The 23,254-nt window shown below is 43.6% G+C and overlaps 1 long non-coding RNA gene across 1 annotated transcript in view; it reads right to left on the reverse strand.

The window, feature by feature from the left end:
* Window positions 1-337: 337 nt before the first annotated feature.
* The window catches only part of LOC143495558 (uncharacterized), a 42,854-nt gene continuing 19,937 nt past the window's right edge, over window positions 338-23,254 (reverse strand). Inside the window, exons 3-4 of the long non-coding RNA XR_013125593.1 lie at window positions 14,942-15,000; window positions 338-452 (exon numbers count right to left, since the gene is read on the reverse strand). This is a non-coding gene — a long non-coding RNA (uncharacterized LOC143495558). The remainder of the gene's footprint in view (window positions 453-14,941; window positions 15,001-23,254) is intronic.

Raw genomic sequence — 23,254 nt, forward strand, 5'->3', positions numbered from 1 at the left:
ATTTCTTGTATCATGTGCTGTTCGCTGCAGCATCAGAGTAGACGCTGCTGAAATATGGCAGTTCATAAAACCCCCGAAATCTATAAAGTATCTGAACAAGAACTCAAAGCACATGAGTTGTAGTTTGCTTTCCCTTTTTTTATTTCCTATGCAGTCAAAACCAAAGCCATAAAGTCCAAGGATTGTTTTAAGCGGCAGACGCATATCCTAGCGTAGCGGTCTGACAGGAGGGGTCGTCTGGACATCATGACCTGCTCTCCCCTCCCGCGGCACCGGGCAGGACGCTGGAAGCCTGTTCTCTGTCCTGGAGGCTCATGTGTGTGCAGCTCCCTTTGGACTTTGACACTGCTGTTCATTCCTGGATCCTGTGTCAGGCATTCCAATTGGAAATGTGCCCGATAAAGCGCTGGTACGGTCGGGTACTAAGGTCCACAGGATGTCCAAACAGCAAGCTAAATGGACAGGGAATAGGGCAGAGGCGAGAGGCTGAGTGAGCTAATGGCCCATAGTCACAGGCACTTTGCTCTTTAACTGCACGGCCAACATGCTTAGACAGGCTGTGCCTTGTGGAGTGGGATTAAATAAAAGGCATGTCCAGAACACATATACTCCAGCAATCACATGGAAACTGATTTTATTACAACCTGGAGAAGCTTGACAGTGTCTTCACCCATGATTAATGCTGAAGGAATTATGCCTCTTACTGAAATTGTCAGGGCTAATCTGGCATGTTTGCCTTCTAAGTGCTTTTCTATAAAGGAAATTGTAAACTCAAATCACATTCAATTTTAGATACGTTAGATACGTTAAGCCTTTTGTGTCTGTAAATTGCTGCCTTGAACTGCAAGGCACCGTCTGTGAAATCTCGTACCACACTGATGTTGACCATTTGTTTGCAAACAAACACTGGTAATGAGAATACTCATGGTTAACAAGGAACCCATGAAACAAATATCCCGTCCTGTGTGAAAGGGCTTTGAGGACCATTTTGACAACAGAAAAGCCATCCAGATGTTTACATAGTTATAGACCTTTCCTATATTTTTGTTCTCTGTTGTGGTACATAAATCTGTTTCTGATATTTTTTTGTTTTGTTATTATCAAATTGGATCACATTGGTCCACAAACTATGAAAACATGTTTTCATGGAAACCATATCACAACTGGAATAATATGTAAGATTTGACTTAAATAAAATACTAGCAATTTTTTTTTCCTCTGCACCAGAATTATCTTTAAACATTATGTCTTAAGGTAAACATAAAAAATGCCTCATGTTTTAGCGCGAAAGGCATGTATATGTAAAAACAAAAAACAAACACACATAAACACTTGCTGTGGACCTTTTGGCCTGTGCTATCAGGAATGTTTATGGCTGGCAGCAAAGGAAGGTTTTTGGCTGGCAGCAATCACAGTATCAGTCACAGAGCTCCACATCTGCACCCAGCTCTGTGTGTCCTGAGTGTCCTGCAGGCCAGAGGGTCGGCACACCCCCCCCCCCCCCCCCCACACCACGAGGAAAACACCACAAAACAGGTTGTCATGGCTGGCCATGGCAGGTCCTCCTGGAGAGCATGTCCCTGTGCAGCTGGGCAGAGGGGCGCGGGCAGCTTCTCCTGAAGGAGCCACCGCCCTCGGGCTAGTGTCCGGGTTCCCCAGGCAGGAGTTGCTCAGCCGGCAGGAGAAAGTGCATGACTCTCCTGCCTGGATATGAATTCTGATAAAGACATCCAGCTCCGTGGAGTGTGCTGAAGGTCAGAGCAATACATTTACTGGCTCTACCTTTTTACATATCTATTGTAAAAATAAAAAGTTGAACCCAAAAAAAAAGAAAAATCTTTTCATCACTACATATAAAGTGCAAAGAGAAGTCAGAAGTAACTAAATATAACATCTGACAGCCCTGCAGCTGCTAAGGGGAGCAGGCGCAGGGGCTGGACGTGCACTGACTGTGTGGCCCACAGGGTTGTCAGATCAAACCCACGCTGGAGCAGCACACAATCCCCTCTCTGTTAACGCCCTGAGCCACAGGGTGGGTCCCATTCCGTCCCTCTCCAAGTCTGTCTGGTTCTGTAAATACACCCCCACCTACTCAGCCCTTCTCCAACCCCTCCTCCTCTTCATCTTCCTCTCCCCCACGCCAATAGCACCAGCTCCACCACTGGGTGACAGGGCCCTACAGGGAACCTGACCTGAAACCTGCCACTTACCATTACACCGTGGCCCCTCTGTTTCATTGGAAACACCTGTTTTTTGGGGTTTTTTGCTGGTAAGTGTGTGTGTGTGTGTGTGTGAGAGAGAGAGGGAGAGAGAGAGAGAGAGAGAGAGAGAGAGAGAGAGAGAAAGAGAGAATGTACAACATGTGATGTGAAATTGTGTAACATGAAGCCAAGCCAGGCAGAACTGGGTGTGATCATGCATACAGAGTTCAACACCGTGAAAATGACTGAAGGGGTGGGGCTCTACAGAGGCTCCTCCCTTCCATGTCCTTGAGTCGTCTGTGGACCTGTTTGGGTTTGCAGGCACTCTGATGAGTGGTACAGAGGGTCTGGAGTCTCTGAATTTATGGCAGTCTGCTTAATGACCATAATCATGGAGTCAGTGTAGGCAACAGTGGAATCCATGAGTCCATTTAACTTTTAAGGGGGTGCTATTACTGTGGTATTGAAACCGCCACCCTAATCGTCCAAACATCTCAAATAGCACTAGCATGGAAGGAAATACTTCCACTTTCAGGGCAGACTTAGGGAGGACTTGGAGAAATACACAAGCCATTCAGAAGATGCTTTTCTTATAGCCTTGTAATGTGTTAACACAGCCCAGACAGCTCGAGATGTTTAACGGGCGACATATGTTTCAGTGAATGGCGCGTGACATTGACATATAGCGAGTGGAGCTTGAACGGGGCCCAAGTCAAAGAGAGAAGGAGAGAGACGCGCGTGGGCCACGTACACCATAGATCATCACAGACAGGGTATTTTCCGTCTCCGTGTGTAGAGGGTCTCTCCACGTGGGCTCCATTCCTCTCCAAGAAAAAATAGGAAAATGGAGAGGCTCTCACACATGTACACACACATGCACATACACACACACACCCATGAACACACACACACACACACACACACACACACACACAGCCTCTGAGGGTGGGAGTCGAGGTAGTATGAAACCAATCTAGACGGCTGAGACCCAGGGTGGCCCTAATAGGCTTTTTAACTTAGACCACACACATCCTTAAACACCTACGCAGCGCCCAAACACACTTATGTACACATGCATGGTCAGGCGTGCAGTAAAACACGCGTGCAGTAAACCGTTACCGTGTCTGCCTTCAGCGAGGAGGCGTGTCGCACCTTCATTGTTTCCACGCTCCAGTTTGGAGCTGCACAAGGTGATCCTGCTGAGGAGAACCGTTAAGTATGGCGGTAAACACAAGTGCACGTTTCGAGCTTCACGAACATACTCAGAGGTGTGGGGGGAGGATAAGGGGGAGGTGGGGGGTTCGTCCAAATAAGCAGATCCCATTTCTGCAGGAGACATAGAATGGGAGTTGGAGACGAACAGCACACCCCTCCCATCCACACACTCTCCCTGACACTAAAGTGGACTTCCTGTTAACATTCCTGGCACACAACATGCGTATCGTTGCGTTTGAGGTTTGCGCAGTTTACTCTCCCTTAGACGTGGGGCCTCGGCCCGGCCCGCACTGAGAACAGCAGAGCGCTTTGTGTCAAGGCCTGCCCGTGCCAGACGGAGGTGGGCGGAGCTGGACAGAGCTGGATGGAGCGATACTCCAGAGCAGCACTGCGCTCAGCTCTACTGCTTTGATCACGCTAACCGCTAATGCATCATAACCACCCTCACTCACCACAAGCCAACACCTAAACCAACAGCAGCAGGATTGGGTTTCTACCCTGTGCAGGTATGTTGCTTTGACTGGGGCCTATGTCCAAATAAGCAAGAACCTAAGAGTCAGATGTAGGCAGTCTAAATGTGTGCCTCCACCTGTGTACCCTAATGCAATCACCTCGGTTGCATTACAGATGGAGAGGGTGTAGATATATCCGTGTTTACGGCTTGGAGGATTGGGTAAAAAAATAGCAGACTTCAAAGTACAGAGGTCACAATATATGCACAGACACACACAAACAAATAAAGTAGAAGGTATGCTCTGCTAAAGCTTCTATTGACATTCACCATTCACCACAATTCACCACACCACTCTCTTTGCATTTGTGATATGCACAACTTCCCACTGGTCATAAACACCTGAATGCATAACAGAGGCTCTTAGAGCCCTCCCTGTTTATATTAATGTTTTATTTAGTGTTTTGCATTATCATAATCAAAATAGCAATAAAAAATAACAAAGTGGAATAAAATATACATATCAAGTGACAGCCTGGTTCAGTAACCTGTCCCGTGTGGAATCTTGATGTTATGTTAACAAACAAATTAGCATTTAAATGAGTCTGGCATTTTATTCTTCAAGGTTATGTTGTTATGAATATTAAATTAAGGTGTGTGTGTGTGTGTGTGTGTGTGTGTGTGTGTGTGTGTGTGTGTGTGTGTGTGTGTGTGTGTGTGTGTACATGCACACTAATATTTGTACTGGGAGTAGGGGGATAGGATAGGGGCAACACTGCTGATGAATGGTTTTCATGGTGATGAGTGCTCGCTGAACATGCAAAGAGTCATTTACTTCAGGTCCCCTGCACTGTGGCCACAACTATAAATCCCACACTGCACTTCTCTCCTTTGTGGCAGTAGACAAACATGTACTTCTCGCCACTGTAGTGCATCGACCCAGCCTGTGTTCACACAGTGTGCAGTGACGCCCAGGACAGGATAAGGACTACAGGAGCTAGTGATCCACACAATGACCAAACAACTTCCCCTTGCTTCACATGACCTTAGGTCGTGACCTTAGGTTACCCATAGAGACAAGTGTAATGTTGCAAATCTAGCTTTTAATTGATGCATGCTACCACATAAAATAACCAATTACTGGTTAGCAGTTTTATCATGAAATGGGAATTTAGCTGTGATCCACAGATATTCGTTTTTCTGGACTGCCAGACTTTTTCTCCAAAGACCCAGAAGGCACCTTCCTTTGAGCCCTGGTGTTCCTAACTATATATCAGGAGGGCCGTTCTAATCTCGAAGGCAAACTAATCTCTTCCCCTTAATTCATGAACCTGCAGGAGAAAAAAATGTTTTTAATCTAACCCTATCCAGCTGTGCAGTAATAATACGATGAGGATTAACGGATAAGCTCTATGACACGTGAGTCTTTTACTGGTTCCTTCTCCACACCAGCCTTCACCCTGGTCTGGTCCCAGTAAACGTGTATGCTAATACATTAGCTCATAAAGTCATCAAAATCGTTCAGTGAATTAAAGGAAACGCAGGGTTCCGACCCAGTGATGACGGCTTTGCCCCAGGCACCTCATGTCTAAAAAGGCTCATGCGCCTCCCCATGTGTTTGGACTGATTGCTCTCATTTGAAACCCTTTCTACCTTCTTTCTAAAAATGCTTTTAAATCAAGAGGCTCGCGTGTCATGCGTAGCCACGCGCATCTCTCGCCACGTTCGTTTCACAAGCAAACCCACCGCAGATTTGAAAGAGCTTCCATTGTGGCTACATTAGAATCAGTCATTTGTTAGCTCTAGAAGAACCCCCCTGATTAAATGCAATGCTCAGTGCAACAACGAACTTCCTGAAACCTATCGAAGACTTGTACAATTCATTAAAAACGCATTCAAACCAGTGACTGTATATATAATGGACGGTACGTCGCCGTTGACTCCCATCGTGAACTTTTGAAGCCACCAAGATGGGCGCACGGACACCGCCATCTTGGATGCGCTTGCGCAATAGATGAAAATTGGAGCCAGAGCATGCGCATTAGAACCGGTAGGCAGGACAGTATCTCCGCCAGAGACCGTATCTCCGCCCCGACATTCGTTAGGATACGCCCACCAGTATAGAAACTTTTGACGTTTTACAAAATAAACAAACGTAAAAGGTTTTAATACTGCTGTCGAGAGTTTTTGCTGTCGAGAGCTTTGATGTTGAGCGCGTTCACATTTGAGCGTCTGGTATTAGCTGTCAACCAACGCAGCTATTAACTGTCAATCACCTTATCGCCACACCCCTTTAAATAACACTTAATAACCTCTATAAAATCTGTTTATCGTTGAGAAAAACACTGGGAGAGATACTAACGCAATGGGGTGTTATAAAATTGACAAAATATAATTGCTCAAAATACTTATTTTACGTGTAATAAAAATTCTAATTTTCTCGTCCGGCCCGTTTACTTACATGGGAATGGGCGGGGTTAAAATTTGTACTGCAGCCAGCCACTTATATATAGGCCTACAGTCTCTGGCTCAAACACTCTGCGCCATGAGTCTCCAGTATACTTTATGAAAGAATTGAAGGGAAGACTCCACATATTTTACACTGCTGGGGGACGACTCTGTATTGTCTGGTCAGCAGTCACCGTGACCTCTTTCATTAAGGAGATTCAAGCCTCTGGCAGGACTATGGAAGGGAACGAAGGTGCCAAGCTAAAGACCCAAGCCCCAAACTTAAAAGGCATTTCTCTGCCATTTGAACCCTGTCGCTATTATTGCCCCGTTCACCCTCGGGGTAAGTCCCGCTGTATGCCTGCCCCGCCACCCTTCCCAGCGCAGTTCAAACGCATCGCTGAGATGAAAAGCAAAACGCAGCCGAGCTGCAGTCAGAGTCTCAGGCTGCGGATGTTTTGTTTTATTTCCTAACGTTTGGTTTTAATGGGAACTTATTGATTGAACCTCACTCGCTACAGTCAAAAATGCATTTTGCGTGCATTACGGGTATGAGAAACGCTTGCGCGGTACTGACTTCACATCCGCTGCTGCCTTCTGCCAATATTCTGTGGTGACAGACCCAGCCTGGAAATTCATGGACACTTAAATACCTGAAGGAAAAACTTTTCACTTGTGTAAATTTATTTTGCTTATGTGGCAAAAGAAGTTCCTACTAATCCTTTAATGAAATTTGCAGTGCCTTTTTGTGAAAGCACCAAATTTTTGTTATTTTTATTTATTTACTTTTTTTAATCATCAATATTTTCTTTCGCCAAGTCCAGGCAATTAATCATCCAACGATGTTTTAAAACATCAGCTTTTGGGTGAGTTGGGAAAGTTCCTCTTCCTAATGATGAAGCACACGAGTGGTTTCCATGCACCAGAGAACCAGAGTATGTCCCAACAGCACAGAAGACATGCGAGTGCACCCAGACGCACCTCTGACCTGTTCCCCATGACACGCTGCTGAGGATCAATCAAATTTATAAATCTAATTTAAATGTCACCTCAATCATGCCAAGACTGTTCAGCTAACTAAACGGGTTCCCCTGTATCAACATAAAAATATTTAGCTTCCGTCTGCTATGTATAGCAAAAGGCCATCTAAAACAATAAGTTGCAGGTATAATTGGTTGTGAAATACTGGACAGCTTTACATACTTTTAGTTCACTGACGCAATACAATATTAAAGCCCTGATCAACCACTTGGACAGTAACCTTTATTGGTCTTTATTTTTTCAAAGATATAGATTTAAAGAAATATGATCTAGCCAGCAATATCTTGTCACACATGGAATAGAGATCTGATTCTTATGTTTAAACTGAGGGTTTGAGAGTGACTTATGCAGTCTGAGAGCACAGCTAAAACGCATTAATAATTCATTCTTTATTTCTGTTAAGATTCAGCTTAAATATAGATGGTCCGGTCAGAGTCTTTGTGTGCTTTCATAGAGAGCTACAATTCCCACTCCACTATACGTGTAAGCAGTTGGTGTGGTTTGAACAACCAATGGGCACTGCAGCCACCAGTGAGCAAAGACACGCATCCCCACACTTGCGCGTCTGCACTGTCATGACCCAGCCTGAGAGCAGACGGCACGCATGCACACACACTCGCCCACACAGACGCTCTCCCTCCTTCCGGTAAGGATCGGGTTTCGTTGCCATGGGATGTCACACGGGTCATCTCCGTAACCTATGCCATGAATGGGCTTGGAAAAAGACGCTCGGAGGATGAGGCTACGTCGCTTCCTGGGCAATCAAGGGGAGGACGGCAGCAGCGTAATGGCAGATCGGTTTCACCCTGGTGTTCAGATCTCCTCCAGGTCTCCGGCCCCTGGCTGGTGCGCAGAGGTCATGATACCCGGCGCGGCCGCCCTATATGGAGGTCGGCTCATGCGAGGAGCGTCACCTCTCCAGAAATAGAAGAGAGTCGGATACCGAGACCCGCTTGCCTACGCACCTGGTCTGGAAGAAGGGATGCAAAGGAGAGGTGGATGTGGAAGCTGGAAGAAAAGGATCGTAAATGATCAATGTGAATTGCGGCTGCTGTTCTGACATGTGTGGTTTTGCCTTTTCTCTTTGAAGGACGGTCACAGGGGTCACAGGGGTCACAGGATCGGGCACATGAATATAGGGTTGGAATGGACTTAGCTTAAAAGTAGCTTAAATGAGTCTGGACATTTCCGTGTGTGCATACTTGGAAGAGATGAAGTGGGCATGTGTACAGACAAATATTAGTGTGATGCACTCTTGAGAAACACGAGGTCATCGGTTAGATATGTTTCCCTGTTGACTGTGTCATGACAGACAGCTGGCATTGGGCTGCAAAAGAATACCAGCTGAAGAAATCAATCAAGTGATAAATGTTGGGGGCAGTGAGACGCTATGCAGCTGTAAAAGGAGGGCTCCACGTTTTATCCGGCGTCGTCCAATCAAATGTCTCGGGCTGCAGCATGTGCCGCGACATGTGTGTGTATACTGTATGCATCATGGGTTCCCTGCACAGAGGTGCTGTGGGTACCTCCCCCATCCCGGAAGCAGATTAAACCTTTTGTCTGGTTTCAGCAGGAGAGGAGCAGATATGTGAGGGGAGTCATTACCCATGCTCTGTGCCCAGTGTGCTACCAATGAGTTCATGTTGTTATTCCGTACCTCTTTTCATTTTTCCCCATCTGCCTCAAAATCGAAGGCCTTTGGCCCTAATTGGTTCCACAGCACATTCTAATGCGACAATCTTAAGCTGCTCCAAGTCCCGTTCATCTCCGCTTGTTTGTAACGATCATTCTACAAACAACACAATTACCTTAATAAGAGACCAGGTGGGTAATTGATGTGGTTACTAAGTGGCTCATTTGCATCCTTTACGCATATAAAACAAAGCAGCGGGGGAGGGCATTAAAAGGCATCGCAGACTTTCTGACGAGCATCGAGGAGCCTTGGTAGAAGCTCCAATCAGTAATTAAACTCTTCAGGGGTTCCACTTCATTCTCTTTCTTACTTCTTCTATTTTTTCCCCTCTGGGGACGTTCAATGAAAAGATAAGCGGAAAGAATACAGGTAATTGGGGAAATTAAAACATGCTTCAGAGACGTTCTTTGTTAACCATCAGCTTAACCTACCTTTTAAAGTGAATACTCATTCTCCCTTGGGCTGTGGGCAGTCAAATGATGTACTAGCTAAATGAGGCACTGGAATGAACACTGGTTTCAGACCAACCGAGGGCCTCTAACCGTGTTAATGGCTGAGGGGACAGGGGATATATGTAATTACAATGGATAAGCAAGTGGGAGATGTTGTGCTTATAATAATAAGAGCAGTTCAACCTTCTTAAAAGGCCACACTGACACCATTTTTAAAGGACATCTATTGACTACATTAGCCAGTACGATGCACTTCCTTTGTATTAATTCACACAGCTTATTTTGCGTCCTGGACAACCGCATGTGTCACAGCAGTTAATTTTGTGCTATTTGTATCCTGATTCTGTTCATTTGTATTACTACTATAAAATGTGCAGCTGGGATGTTCATAACAAATTTGTCCAAGCTATAGTGCTGCATCAGCCTGGTAACAGCGCCAGTAAGTAATGTCAGCACACCCCTTTTTAAATTAACCCCTTTTAGCTTTGGAGGAAAATCAAAACTACGTCTACCAAAATGAGTGAGAGGAAAGTTGCCTGTGCTGCTGTGATTTCAGCCTCAGGTGCCAAGAGAGCAAGAGTAACCATCCATCAGGCTGCCTGAGCAAAAGCTTGCGCAAGAAGGCGATGGTGTTTCAGCGTCATAAAGGGCAATGGTGATGGAGGCATTCGGGAGCAGCAGTGAGGTACATGATCCTGGTGACATCACCTGGTTGCCACAAGCCACCGTCAGCCCGGACAGAGTGGCATAGCTCACTGGCAACAGTTTTCCAGCATGCTTGGATTTCTGGAGCAAGTGTTGTTTAGTAAGTGAGAGACTGAACACAGAGAATTCACAGGCTAATCGACTAAAATTCTGTCATTTTAGTTCACTCATGAAGAGTGCAGGGAAAATGCAAAGATAGAGGCCTTCATGTGCATTAGCCCACGCCTGGGATTTTCCTCCAATCACATCCTCTGTGTTGTGAAACTGGCACTGGCCGGAGGGTCAGGCCGAAAAACCTGTATTGCTCTCTCAGGGGCATCTTAGGAGCAGCTGGTTAAGCCCAATGTCCAGTCCCTGTTTCTGTTCTAACGTCTGTGCAGTCTGTAAGAGTTTCCAGTTACAGTCTCGATGAATCCGCAGTGAGGGCGCGAAGTACTCCAGCTAGCTATAATGGCACCTCTCCTGAGAGCACATCTGCTGTTTAATGTTTTGCTGTGGTTTATGGAGGCATCGGCCCGGGCCATCAGATCCGCACCTGCGGAACCGTCCAAACAAGAAGAACAGCGATCTTATTGTAAAACACCCTCATAACATAAATATTTCTCTTCCCTTCACTCTAAACTCCCGTAATGAAGCAGACAAATATTAACCACATGTGCTCATAGTGCAGTTCAGAGAGAGGGATTGGGGGGGGGGGGGGGGGGGGGGGGGACTTGTGTGATGACTGCAAACTGAAAAATTAAAAACAAAACTGGGAAAGGAAGAAATCACAGTAGACAAGCAGGGTGCACAAGGTACTACACTAGCCAAGTAGAATTTCATTAGATGACAAATGTAATACAGCTTAATCTCATAGTTTGTGAGTCCAACTCTCACCATAAAGTTCACATGTGGTATCAAAGTCTTTACATTTCCACCAAACTCAGACTAACTGGCCCTATCAATGCTAGTTTCAAACATTCTCTCACCAGTATTAAAATGATCCTGTTTTTTCTTCAGCTTTGAAAGCCTCGCTCTGAGGAGAATCTGTCTGTGGCGTCGTGCCATGAATAATCGCTAAGACCAGAGATGGCAGATGCTCTGCGCAATCATTAGCGCTGTGAGGAGGGAAAGCACTGCTTGCTGAAACAGGAGAATCACGTAGGCTGGCCCGCCCATGGAGGGCAAAGCAACATCCAGGGGGAGAGTTTTAGGGAATGGGAAAGTTGCACTGGGCCTCATAAGCAGATGAAGCCATGTACACCCGAGTCATTTATCAGTGTAGCTGTTAACAGAGCCGTCAGTGAACTGTTTGTGTGCTCTAGCAAAGAAGAAACAGAAACACAGAAAGTTAAAGGAAACATGGCTGTTGGGCTTTCTTGGCTGAAACTCTGCTGGCAAGGGGTTCATCATTACTTTGGTCCAGTCAGACTTAGTTTGCAGAAAGACAGAGGAGTGGAGATCTTTGTTGTATGGTCACGAAGGGTTGTGATGACCAAGGCATGGGCACCTTCCTGTGGGGAAAGTCCCTCAGTAATGCCACACTCCAGTGCCCTCATCTCAGGCCCTGGTACCACACTATCCACCACACTTCTCTGGTCTTCTCCACCCAGCGCTGCCCAGTGCAGCCAGCAGTCCAGGTACCTCTCCTCCACTTGAAGCATTTGGGTGGAGCAAGTGGAGCAGGTGTCCAAGCTGCGTGAAGGGTGTCTCCGTGGTGAAGAACCCATGGTCTCTGCTCAGGAGATGGACTGTGAATGTCATGTGTTCCCATTCAAGGGGGTGTTTTATTGTTATTAAAACGAAGGCAAGGGACTGTTGTTCACTGGTGATAAAATATACTGCCATAACTTCTTCATGGGAACATTCTGTCAGTGAGACCAGTATTAAATGAGTATGAGTAGGGTAATTTGAACAATACTAATCAATACCGTCAGCAATATTTCAAAAGAAAATACATTCATTTTGGGTCTGAATTAAAAAAATATGAGTATGGCCAAAATTAGCTTTTTTTTTTTTTCACATGAACGTACAACACATCATTCCAACTTGTCACGGCATGAGGATATTCAGCACATTGCACCATAAGCTTCCTCTCTCTCTGTCAGAAAAGCTCCCCGTAGACAAGCAGCAAACAAATGTGGGAAGTAGCTTGGGATTTTATGGCCTCTGAGGAGCGTTGGCATCGATTGCTGATTTAATGAAAGCTACTGTTCCTCTGGCCCCCCATCCCCACTTCTCATTCTTCACTCTTTCAGGTCGCTCTGTTTTAAATGCCTCCCTTAATCAGATTTCTGTTAAAAGCTGTAAATAGAATCTGGACTCGGTTTCCAAGACACACTCCTAGTGCACAGTCCACCGCCCACCAGCCCGTGTCCTCTGATGCAACGGACCAACAAGAGTGTGAGTACACCATTTCAGTTACATCTCTCTCTCTCTCTCTCTCTCTCTCTCTCTCTCTCTCTCTCTCTTACTGTCTCCCTGATGTAATTGTAGTATCTTAGCCAAGAGCTCTGGAAGATCAGAAATTGGCTACAATCAAGGTTTCGAGTCTTTCCCAAATGATCTGCAATCACTCATCACAGTGTGGGATAAGATTGCTGTTGTATAACATGGAACTTCTCCATGCTTAATGTCTAAGTGCGCAGCATAGATTGGTTGCAACTGGATTTAATTGTGCTAATCCTGATGACAGCATAATAAAAAAAAATTTGGTATATCATACCAAGCAGTGGTATTCAAAAAGTACCTGACACAATCTACATGTATATGTTCCTGGCTCTCTAAAAAATATGTTTTCCCTGCTGACAAACTGGAAATGTGCTACATTTCAATTCCAATCATCTGATACTTATTCAACATTATTCCACCTGGAGTTTGCAATTTCCATCTGGAAATAATGGATAAAATATCACAGATTTGGTGAAAATCCACTCCCATTGAAATGGACAAGGTGAGGATTCAAGGTTACGTTCAGGTCAGTATGAGGTGTAAAAATCTCAACCTTCTGCCTGTATGCTCAGTTTAGATTGAACATATTTGAATTGGAGGTACTACAGTGAAAGTAAAACACAAATTAAGAAAATAAAAACACCCAGTGATATTATCTCTGCTAATATCCTGCTGGGGTCCAGTCTAGAGTGCCAGTGTTGATTCTGTAAACATTTACCTATGAAAGACCATATTTATCGGGTTGTGAGGGGGACTTCTCTGTGGGTCACCTGGATGTGACACACACACTTCAGCTCTGTAGTTCGTCCTGTTCTTACACAGATTCACTCAAACTGGCAAAGACTTTACGTTTAACACAGCCACACCAAGACAAACACACACAGAGCCTGACTGCTATTAATCACATCACTGACTACATTCCCCCTCTCTCTTTCTTTCTCTGCTTTTGTTTGCTGAACACACTTGTTGTTTTGGCAGAACCCCAGACTTATTGTTCACAAAGACCATTACTGCGGGCTGCTATCTCTCGTGAATACCTGGTCTGTATGCTAAGGCCACTGACATGATTTTATCAGGAATCATTCATTAGCAAGAAAAAAACAGCCAGCCGAGCTTCACAATAGTTTCTAAGCATAATGATCAGTGACCATCTAGGAGACCATAAATTACACAAAGATTATACACTTTTACATATTTCCGAATAATTAAACCTTTATGCAGATCAGGCATGCTAGCTTGACAGGGCTCACTGGCAAGCATTGCCTCTTCAGTAGGCTTTTAAGCCAATTAAGCGATGGGCTTGAACAATCATTTCTCCTTTCCAGGCCATTGATCTTTTTTTTCCTTTCTTTCTTTTCGGAAGAGACTATTTCTTCTTAACAGCGAAGACTTTCGCTCAATGAGTTGCCCTCCATTAAAATAAATCAGCTCTTCTAATATAGTACTCTCAGAATGAGGATGGTAACTAGTCCTGCATTGTGTTGTGCACTGAGACTGTTTGTGGTTTTTATTCGCATGGTAGTATGAAAAATAGGAACAAATTCAACTTATTATTCAAGTATGTTGTTATAACCATAAATGTATTGTTCTCAGTGATGCTATAGCCATTCTGTCTCACAGGGCACTGTGTATCTTGCCTCTTTAACACTGACTAGAAGTGTCCTGCATTGTTGTGATTTTTTTCTCAGCAGCTGAGATACGTCATGTAATGTCTTCCCAAAACACAAAGCCAAAAACTCTCACACTGATGTGCAAACCCCTGAAATGTCCTCGACAAGCACTCTACTAAAAAAATTGATGTTATCTGCCATCTAAATCATCTCAGGCAGCTTTACTCTGCCTCGCACAGCTTAACATCTCCCACTTGTGTAAAAACAGTATGACCAGGCTGGTTTCAGGACCTCACAGCTGGTAGACCAGGCTGGTCGTCTGCTTCTATCACTGCATGGCCAAGGACATCAGAGGGAACCTCACAACCTCTCTCACCTTCCTCCTCTCCGAAATCAATCATTTGACTTCCTAGTATTTGTTTACGATTACATAACTGAGTGCAGATCAATTAAGCATGCAAATAAGAGTGACAGTCATATGTAAATCAGCATATAAGCCAGCAAATATTTATGATGAGATTTGTATGTAGGCTTTTCTTTAGAGAACAAGTCTAATTCTGTTTTGAATGCATTGCTCATAGAGCAGATTTGAGTGATGGAGAAAAACACAAATATCACAAAATATCTTAATAAATTTAGCATGTACACTATATTGTCCAAAGTAAGAACCTGAGTAGCAGATGTGTCTACCTTACCAGGGAGAACACCACCACCTAGAGTATGAATCCAGACACCTCCTCCTTGTTTCTTGACTCTACAAATTAACAATACAATGGATTATCACTAGATTAATTAAACCAGAGCATCAATACACACATTACTAAATCACAGATTAGTCATAGCTCTGCTAAAACAAATTGAACACACAGAAAGTGGTAATGATTACAAAATGAATACAGATTGATTGTGTTTGTGTGTGTGTGTGTGTGTGTGCGTGCGTGTGTGTGTGTGTCTGTGTGTGTTTGCATGCACATGCATATTCAAGTGTGAAGAGGCAGGGTGTAGCATCTTAGGCTGATGCTCCACAGTTTCCAAAATTGCATCGCAGTAAAGACTAATTGGATCTCTTTGTTCTATGTGACTGAAACCCTGGACTCACAGTCACTTTCCATAATGTTCATAACAACATGTTATTTAAAATGCAGAGGTACAATTAAACTGCAAAATTAACACATAAAATGCTGAGACCTCAAAAAATCCCGATGCCTATAAAAATGCATCCCTGTACCTATAAAGGAAACAGAAAGTTTTATAAATGCACAGGGGGAAATGATGCTCCATGTGTTGGATACTAACTCTTCAGAGCTATGAAAAAAGTCATTGTTATAGAGGAGTACTTTTAGATTTATTTATTTTTTTGCTCACGATGCATCACACACCAGACCTGTATTGTGCACGGGCTAGGGACGTTTTATAGATTCTTTGATAGATGTTGTTTAGCGCAATATAAGCCTATCATATGCTAGTGTCAGCACCTGACCTCTCAGCTGTGATAAAGCTATCAGATATAGTATTGAAATCAAGGAGTGATATATCAGGAGAGGCTGTGGTCATGAAAACCACCCTGCAGGTCTGGCATGCATCCAGACTGACAGAGCAGCTCCATCCAGACGACACACGGAGAGAAACACACGAGCACTTAGACTGCAGCTGAAGCTTTGATTCCACATGATATTAATGTGATTACAACAGACGTTCCCCAGACACTTTTATAGTATGCATAACAATACGAATGATAATAAGTGATCATTGCTATGAGTGAAATTTGTGTAACATTATATCAAAGCTAGTAGAGCTTGTAATGCTTTTTTAGAGCAAGTTGAGTGCTCACTTATAATTGTCCGGTGAAAGGTCATTATGTAGAATTCAATGTACATTGAACTTGTCCACACTAGGGTGCTGTTAAACGCCCTACTGGGGCTCATTCATAATAAGACTTTATTTGATAGGCTGCCCAATCTCAATCCATTACGCCTGTCTGTCTGGATGTTTCTAGTACAAAGCCACTGACGTAGCCTTTTTTCAACAGTGTAACTATACAGCAATGGTAAGAATGGTTCAGTGCAATTCAGTGTAGTCATACCTCACCTTTGTGTAGACTGAATACCACAAAACAATATCTCTTGACTAAAACAATAATTCACTCCGGCATTACATATTTTTTTCGTAAAATAGAGTAGTTGCAGTATTACAGGAATGTCGGTAATAGATATGTACATGGAAAACACAAGAGGGGTTTAAACTATGTTTAGATGGCACTTTGGCATAATTAGGCACAACTACAGATTACAACATGCAATGGTCAGTGAATAATCAACATTTATAGATAATTTTTTCACATGCTTTTTCAGATACATATTACATATCTACATATTACTATCAAGTGTATTCTTGCTCTTGATTCAAACTCCTACCAGACTTTCCCTGCCACGTGAACTAATCAAGATTCATGCTGCTTCATAGATTCTCAGTGGTTTAAGATTCACAGTGGATCAGGATTTATGTGGTAAAAGAACAGAGTAAAGTAAGTAAGTGGACAAGTAAACTGGACCTCTGCCATTACCAAAACACATATAAAGTGAGAGAGGTACCCCTTGGCTGCCGTAACCCAGGTGTGGTGTGGGAGACAGGTACCCCTTGGTGCGGTGACCCAGGTGTGGTGTGAAGATCAGTATGGGTGATACTTCTACAGACAGCATTGTTTCTCTTGGGCTTAATATCCTTTATTTCACCTTATAATGCCTTTTTAAATTGGTAAAGCTGTTTCATAAAGAAACTACTTACATTCAGGTGGCTAAGTGTTAGAGATTATCAATGAAAGTTCCTCCTATATATTGAAGGGAGAAAAATTATGTGTGCAGTAAGTTTCCGTAACGTTTCAGTTTCTTTTTCATCTCCTTTGTTTAGTACCCGATTGTTTCCTAAAATACCCACCTGGAATTTGTAATATCTTTCTAGTTTTCTCTTTAGTTTTGCTAGAGATTTGCAGTAGCCTAGCCCATATTCTGCATGTGTCCTACACATGCAGTATACAGTAGAAAGCTAACATAAAAGCATTCATAATAATGAATAAACTATAATAAAAAGGACCAGAAAATAATCTAGTGTGCTTCTGAAATAACTCCCACCAAACTAGCTCCTACAAATGAAGCTTTTCCCAATACAGTGGTACCTCGACATACGAGCTGCTCCACATACGAGTATTCCAAGTTACGAGCCGCGACTCGAGCGAAATTTATGTTCGACACCCGAGCTCAAATTCGGGACACGAGCCGAGCTTCAGGATGCTACCGCTAGTCGGCGCATCGGTAGGGTTGCCACCTAGGTCTGACAAAAACCAAGGAGACTCTGTCATACGCGAACGTAAATTGTTGAGGGGGGGGGGGGGGGGTTGGCAAACGTAAAATGTTACCGGGGGGTGGTGAACGTAAAATGTTACCGGGGGGGGGTGTAAAATGGTGAAAAAAAGACGAAAAAAAGATTTAAAGTGTGCAGAAACAGTCTACATAGTCGTTTAAACTAACCTAGTGAAAACCGGAACATTAAATGAATTTTTTTTTTGCCGGGACCGAATATTAAAAAGAAGGAAAACCGGGACAGCCCGGGAAAACCGGGACAGCGACGTGAAAACCGGGACAGTCCCGGGAAAACCGGGACAGGTGACAACCCTACACATCGGTTGTGTCAGTGTTTAGAGTGAATGTATTTTTTAATCTGAACTTTTTGTGTGCATCATGGGTCCCAAAAAAGTATATGCAAGTGTAAAGGCCACTGAGAAGAAGAGGATGATATCCATAGAAATGAAGCAGGAGATAATTTACACGATAAAAAAACTCGTGTTGTTGAACTTGCCAGGATGTTCGACCGCAGTACGTCCACCATTTGCACGATCCTTAAGCAGAAGGACATCCTTAAAGGTGTTAAAGCAGCGAAAGGTGCGACAATATTTTCCCAACTTAGGACGTCTGTTTATGAAGAGATGGAGAGGTTATTGCTCATTTGGATAAAAGAAAAGGAGCTGGCAGGAGATACAGTAACAGAGTCGATCATCAGCGAGAAGGTTTGTGCGATATTCTTAGACCTAAAGAAAAATGAAGCATCTTCATCGGGAGATCAAGACGAGTTCAAGGCAAGTCATGGATGGTTTGACAATTTCAGAAAAAGAAGTGGCATTCACTCAGTGGTTAGGCATGGGGTGGCATCGAGTGCAGACATCAAGGCAGCGGACAAGTTTATTACGCGTTTTGCTAACCTGGTTGAAAAAGAAGGCTACGTCTTGCAGCAAATATTTAACTGCGATGACATCGGCCTGTTTTGGAAAAAATGTTCCGTAGGACTTTCATTACTGCCGAGGAAAAGCACATGCCAGGACATAAGCCCATGAAGGACCGTCTAACCCTTGCATTGTGTGCGAATGCGTCGGGTGACTGTAAAGTAAAGCCACTTCTCGTGTACCATTCTGAGAATCCTCGTGTGTTCAAGACGCACAAAATACTAAAGGAAAAACTCCATGTCATGTAGCGCTCCAATGCAAGGGCATGGGTAACAAGGCAGTTCTTCGTGGACTGGGTAAATCTTGCTTTTGGTCCTACAGTAAAGAAATATCTGTCGAGTAATAAACTCCCCCTACGTGCCTTACTGCTCCTCAACAATGCTCCAGGCCACCCGCCCGCTCTTCAAGAGGACATCCTTCCTCTTGGTTTTCTTCCTCCCACCCAACACGACTTCAATCCTGCAACCAATGGATCAGCAGGTCATAGCTAACTTCAAGAAGCTGTACATGAAGCATCTATTCCGCCGATGTTTCGACGTTACAGAGAACACCAACTTGACACTGCACGAGTTTTGGAAGGATCATTTTAATACCGTTTCTTGCCTTAACATCATTGACTTTGCTTGGCAAGAAGTGTCAAGGTGAACTTTGAACTCGGCGTGGAAGAAGTTGTGGCCTGCTGCTGTTGCACCAAGGGACTTTGCTGGGTCCGAGCTCGAGGGCGAGACCGAGGACATCACAGAGACTGACGTACCGTTGGAGGAGATTGTGTCACTTGGTAAATCTATGGGTCTGGAGGTAGATGAGGGCGACATCAACGAGCTTGTCGAGGAGCATAAAGAACCGCTCTCTACAGAGGACCTGAAGTCGCTGCATGAGATGCAACAGACGGAGTAGAGCCAAGAGATGAGCGGTAGTGAGGAGGAGGTACAGGAGCCGCAGGAAGTTATTCCTACAAGTGAAATAAAAGCGATGCTAGCGCAGTGGGAGAACGTTGTTCGAAAAGAATCATCCAGAGAAAGTTGCTACGAGTCATTCAGCAGCACTTTTCAGTGACACCTCTTTGACTCACTTTCGCAACATTTTGAAAAGCAGGCAAAAGCAGATGTAATTGGATACATTTCTTATGAAAAGAGCTGCTTCAAGTGAAGATGCCAAATGTGCAGCCAAAAAGGCAAACACAGATGATTAGGCTACTGTGTGTACATACATAAGTTAAGCATAAGTTAAGTTTAAAGTTAAGAAATTTTAAAGTTTAAGAAAGTTTACAAGTTAAGAAAGTGTATGTTTTTACAGTTTTATACCATTTAACTATGGAATTGTTGTTTACGTTTATGATAGTTTAAGAAAGTGTTGTTTACGTAGCTTAACTCCGCGCAGCCAACTCATCTTCCCTCCCCTCGCTCCCTCTTCCTCAGCCACGCTTGTCGCTCATCGCCAAGGTAAGGTTACTGCACCATGTTTTATTTCTTATTGTATTTTGTACATTTCTCTTTCCATTATTTACTTATTTTACTAAGGATTTTCATAGTCGAATCTGATTCGTCAGCTTTTCCCTTTAGTCGACTAATAGTTGAATCAGTTTATATTTATTTTTTTATTTAGAGCACCTTAAACGGGATCGCGTTCTCATTCAGGACTTTTTTCCTCTACAAAGTAAAAACCTAAAACACTCAGATAAATGAATAAACACGGTAGGTTGGCTTTATTCAGCTTTTATTTATTTACATTTGTTTTATTTTTTTATGAAACGTTAGAGAACATTAACCCTTAGTGCGCATTGCGCATATCGAACTGTCAAACAGGCACTGTACAAAATGTCAAAAGTATTTTAAATAAAATATGCCTGCCACACAACAACAAAAAATGATAAGGAAAGGTTCAAGTAACGGGGTTTAAAAAGGAAACAACAACAAAAAAATGTTTATAGGCCTACTTGTCGAGACGCACCGCGACGAGACGACACGACCGAAACGACAAACGGCTGAACTGTTTTTTTTTTCCCGCCTTACGCGTTTTAAATGGTATGTCATGTTAGTTGTTGTCATGCGAAATGAAAGACGTTGAGGACATAACTTGCACTTTACTTTGTTTGATTCATCTTTATCTTTTTCAAAATACTTTTGAAGTTTTTTAGTAGCCATTATAATCTCGGCAGATTCTGCGCGTATTCTGTAGCGTGTTCAGCTCCGCTCATTTGGATGGTGCAACTGCAGGGTGTGATTTATTAATGTGTAGTAAGGAAGATGCCTATTGTTAATGCGCAAACATCATTTTTAAATATTTATTAACATAAATTAGGATGATTTTATTTGACAACAGGCTATATATAACGAAAACAAAGACATTTCATGTAACAACTAATGCTTAGCTGCATCCTTGGGCACCCCCATGCAGTTAGAATGGTACATTCGACTATGACGTTCATAGTCGACTAGGGGGTATAGTCGACTATAGTCGAATCAGCGACTATTGCAGGTCACCCCTAATTAAAAATATGTCATTTTTCATAATTTAGGCTAACTTTGGGACTTTTTTGAGGGCTGGAACCAATTAGATTTATTTATATTAATTCATATAGGGAAAATTAGTTCGAGATACGAGTTGTTCTACTTACGAGCTCGGGTCTGGAACGAATTAAACTCATATGTCGAGGTACCACTGTACCAGTTGGTTGTTACGTGACTTAGTCAGTTCTTTATAGCCAACGTCAACTGGCCAACTAGTGGGGTTAAAAATGGAAAAAAATTCCACAATGGCTATAGGTAGGTCTGTAATTCCAAGTTACATTTGAACATCCAGCCAATTATGTCAGGCCTCATATTTACACCAGACCAGTGCAATAGTCCTCATAGCATGCTGTCACTTCTGTGTCCTGCCCTCCCACTCCCACTGGAAGTCACACTCAGATGGAAAGTTCACACTCCCACCTTTCTCTGTACATACTGGATCAGCCACGTCCTCTTCCCTCTTCCAGCTTCAGGTTCCATGAGTCTGCCAGCAGTTGCACAACACGTTCCTCTGTAAGGCTTTACACAGTCACACCAAGTAAAGAATGTGCAGGCGTGTAATAGAAGTCTTGATAGAAGAATCCTCATTGGACCAGATCAGGAATATGCAACATCTCCTAGATGGTGGTCTTCCCCCTGGTGGTCTTCCCCCTCATCTAATTTTTGTGGTCTGACACCCGAGTGGTGAAGCAATTAATCTAGTAATGAACTTACTTGTCCATGAGCAGATGACAGAAAGGGCATTTGATAAGCAGAGAGCTGAATACGGCGATGTACAGGCATCCATGCACCCCTGTGCATTCACCCTGCTCATATGCTATTGTGCTGGAGGCTTCTTTGTGCACAGCTGAGAATGAATGTTACCCCTTTACACTGTGATGTTAAGTTGATTTGTCAAGTGTTCCAATGGTTACGCCAAGAAGAACAGTTGAATAGACTGAAGTCTATTCGCTAAATGTAACTGAGCACAAGCAGCAACTAACTTTGAGGACAAGCTTGATTTCATGCGTGATCATTGTTGGAAACCTGGTCATGTTGCATGTGACTGCAGGGCTATGCTGCCAGAACAAGCTGAAAGCCAAGCAGCCAGTGTTGTTGAGACCTGTCAGCCTTTAAATGCCTAGAACCTGTGGTCAATAGTCCAAGCGTGGTTTGTCAGCAAAGTTACTTTGCTGTTTATGCAACCATCACTCAAAACAGCAATGACACACTACTTGTGAGACCTACTAATGAACATGTGGTGGTGAATGGAACTGTATATTGGACTTATATTGACTCAGGATCTCAGGTCACAACATTCATTGATAAGTATTGTAAGAAACACCCCTAGCTTTGCTCAATGAGTCTCAAACTCACCAGTGTGTATATAAAAGGATCAGAAAACCAGCAGGTGCCACATTATGGTGTGCTAAACATTGACCTCCATTACCTCAGTACTATGTTTAACAATGTCCCAGCATTTGTTGTTCCAGAAACTGAATACAGGGACAAGTGTCCCCATGCTCATAGGCAACCAATGTCATTTGTGCTTCTAAGGAACACTTGCAGACCTCTTATGGTAAGCAGTTCCTCTACAGAGTGAAGCAAAGTCACCCTGAGATGTACTTAGCATTGATAGATACGGTGAGAACCGATGAGGAAGAAATGGAGGTTAAAACTGGCACTGTAGATTTGCAGAACACAATAAGCATGCAATCCCCCAGTAACGGAAATACATTTGAGATGTTAAGCATACAGAGGACCCAAAGGTCTGCCATGTGCAGCATTAGTTGAAAGTTTGCCCTCCTAAAAGCCTCCAGATGTGTTGACCTCTCTACAAAACCTGGTATTGTTAAACCTCTTGCAACCATGGCAGCTGCATTCTTAGTGGAAAGTACGTCAGAAGCTACTGGAGAACTGAGCAAGATGAGTGATTCCAAGCATGAAAGTGACACCAGTTTTCCAGAGGGACATTGTGAAATGCAGAAAGATGTGGAACAGGCCATGGAGGGAGAGGCAGCCAAATACATCTTTTCTATGCTAGACCTCAGTAGCTGCACATCTGAGAACAGTGACCAGCGTTCTCACCTGAGGAGCTGCCACAAATGCAGACGACACTAAACCGTTTTGTTACCTTACAGAAAGATACTCCCAACCCAGTGCCAGCAGGTCAGAGGGGCCATTGAGGAGATGGAGAAAGCTGGCGTAATCCAGCCCAGTACAAGCCCTTACTCATCCCCTTATTG

The sequence above is a fragment of the Brachyhypopomus gauderio genome, chromosome 2 (genome assembly GCF_052324685.1).
Source record: "Brachyhypopomus gauderio isolate BG-103 chromosome 2, BGAUD_0.2, whole genome shotgun sequence".
NCBI lineage: Eukaryota > Metazoa > Chordata > Actinopteri > Gymnotiformes > Hypopomidae > Brachyhypopomus > Brachyhypopomus gauderio.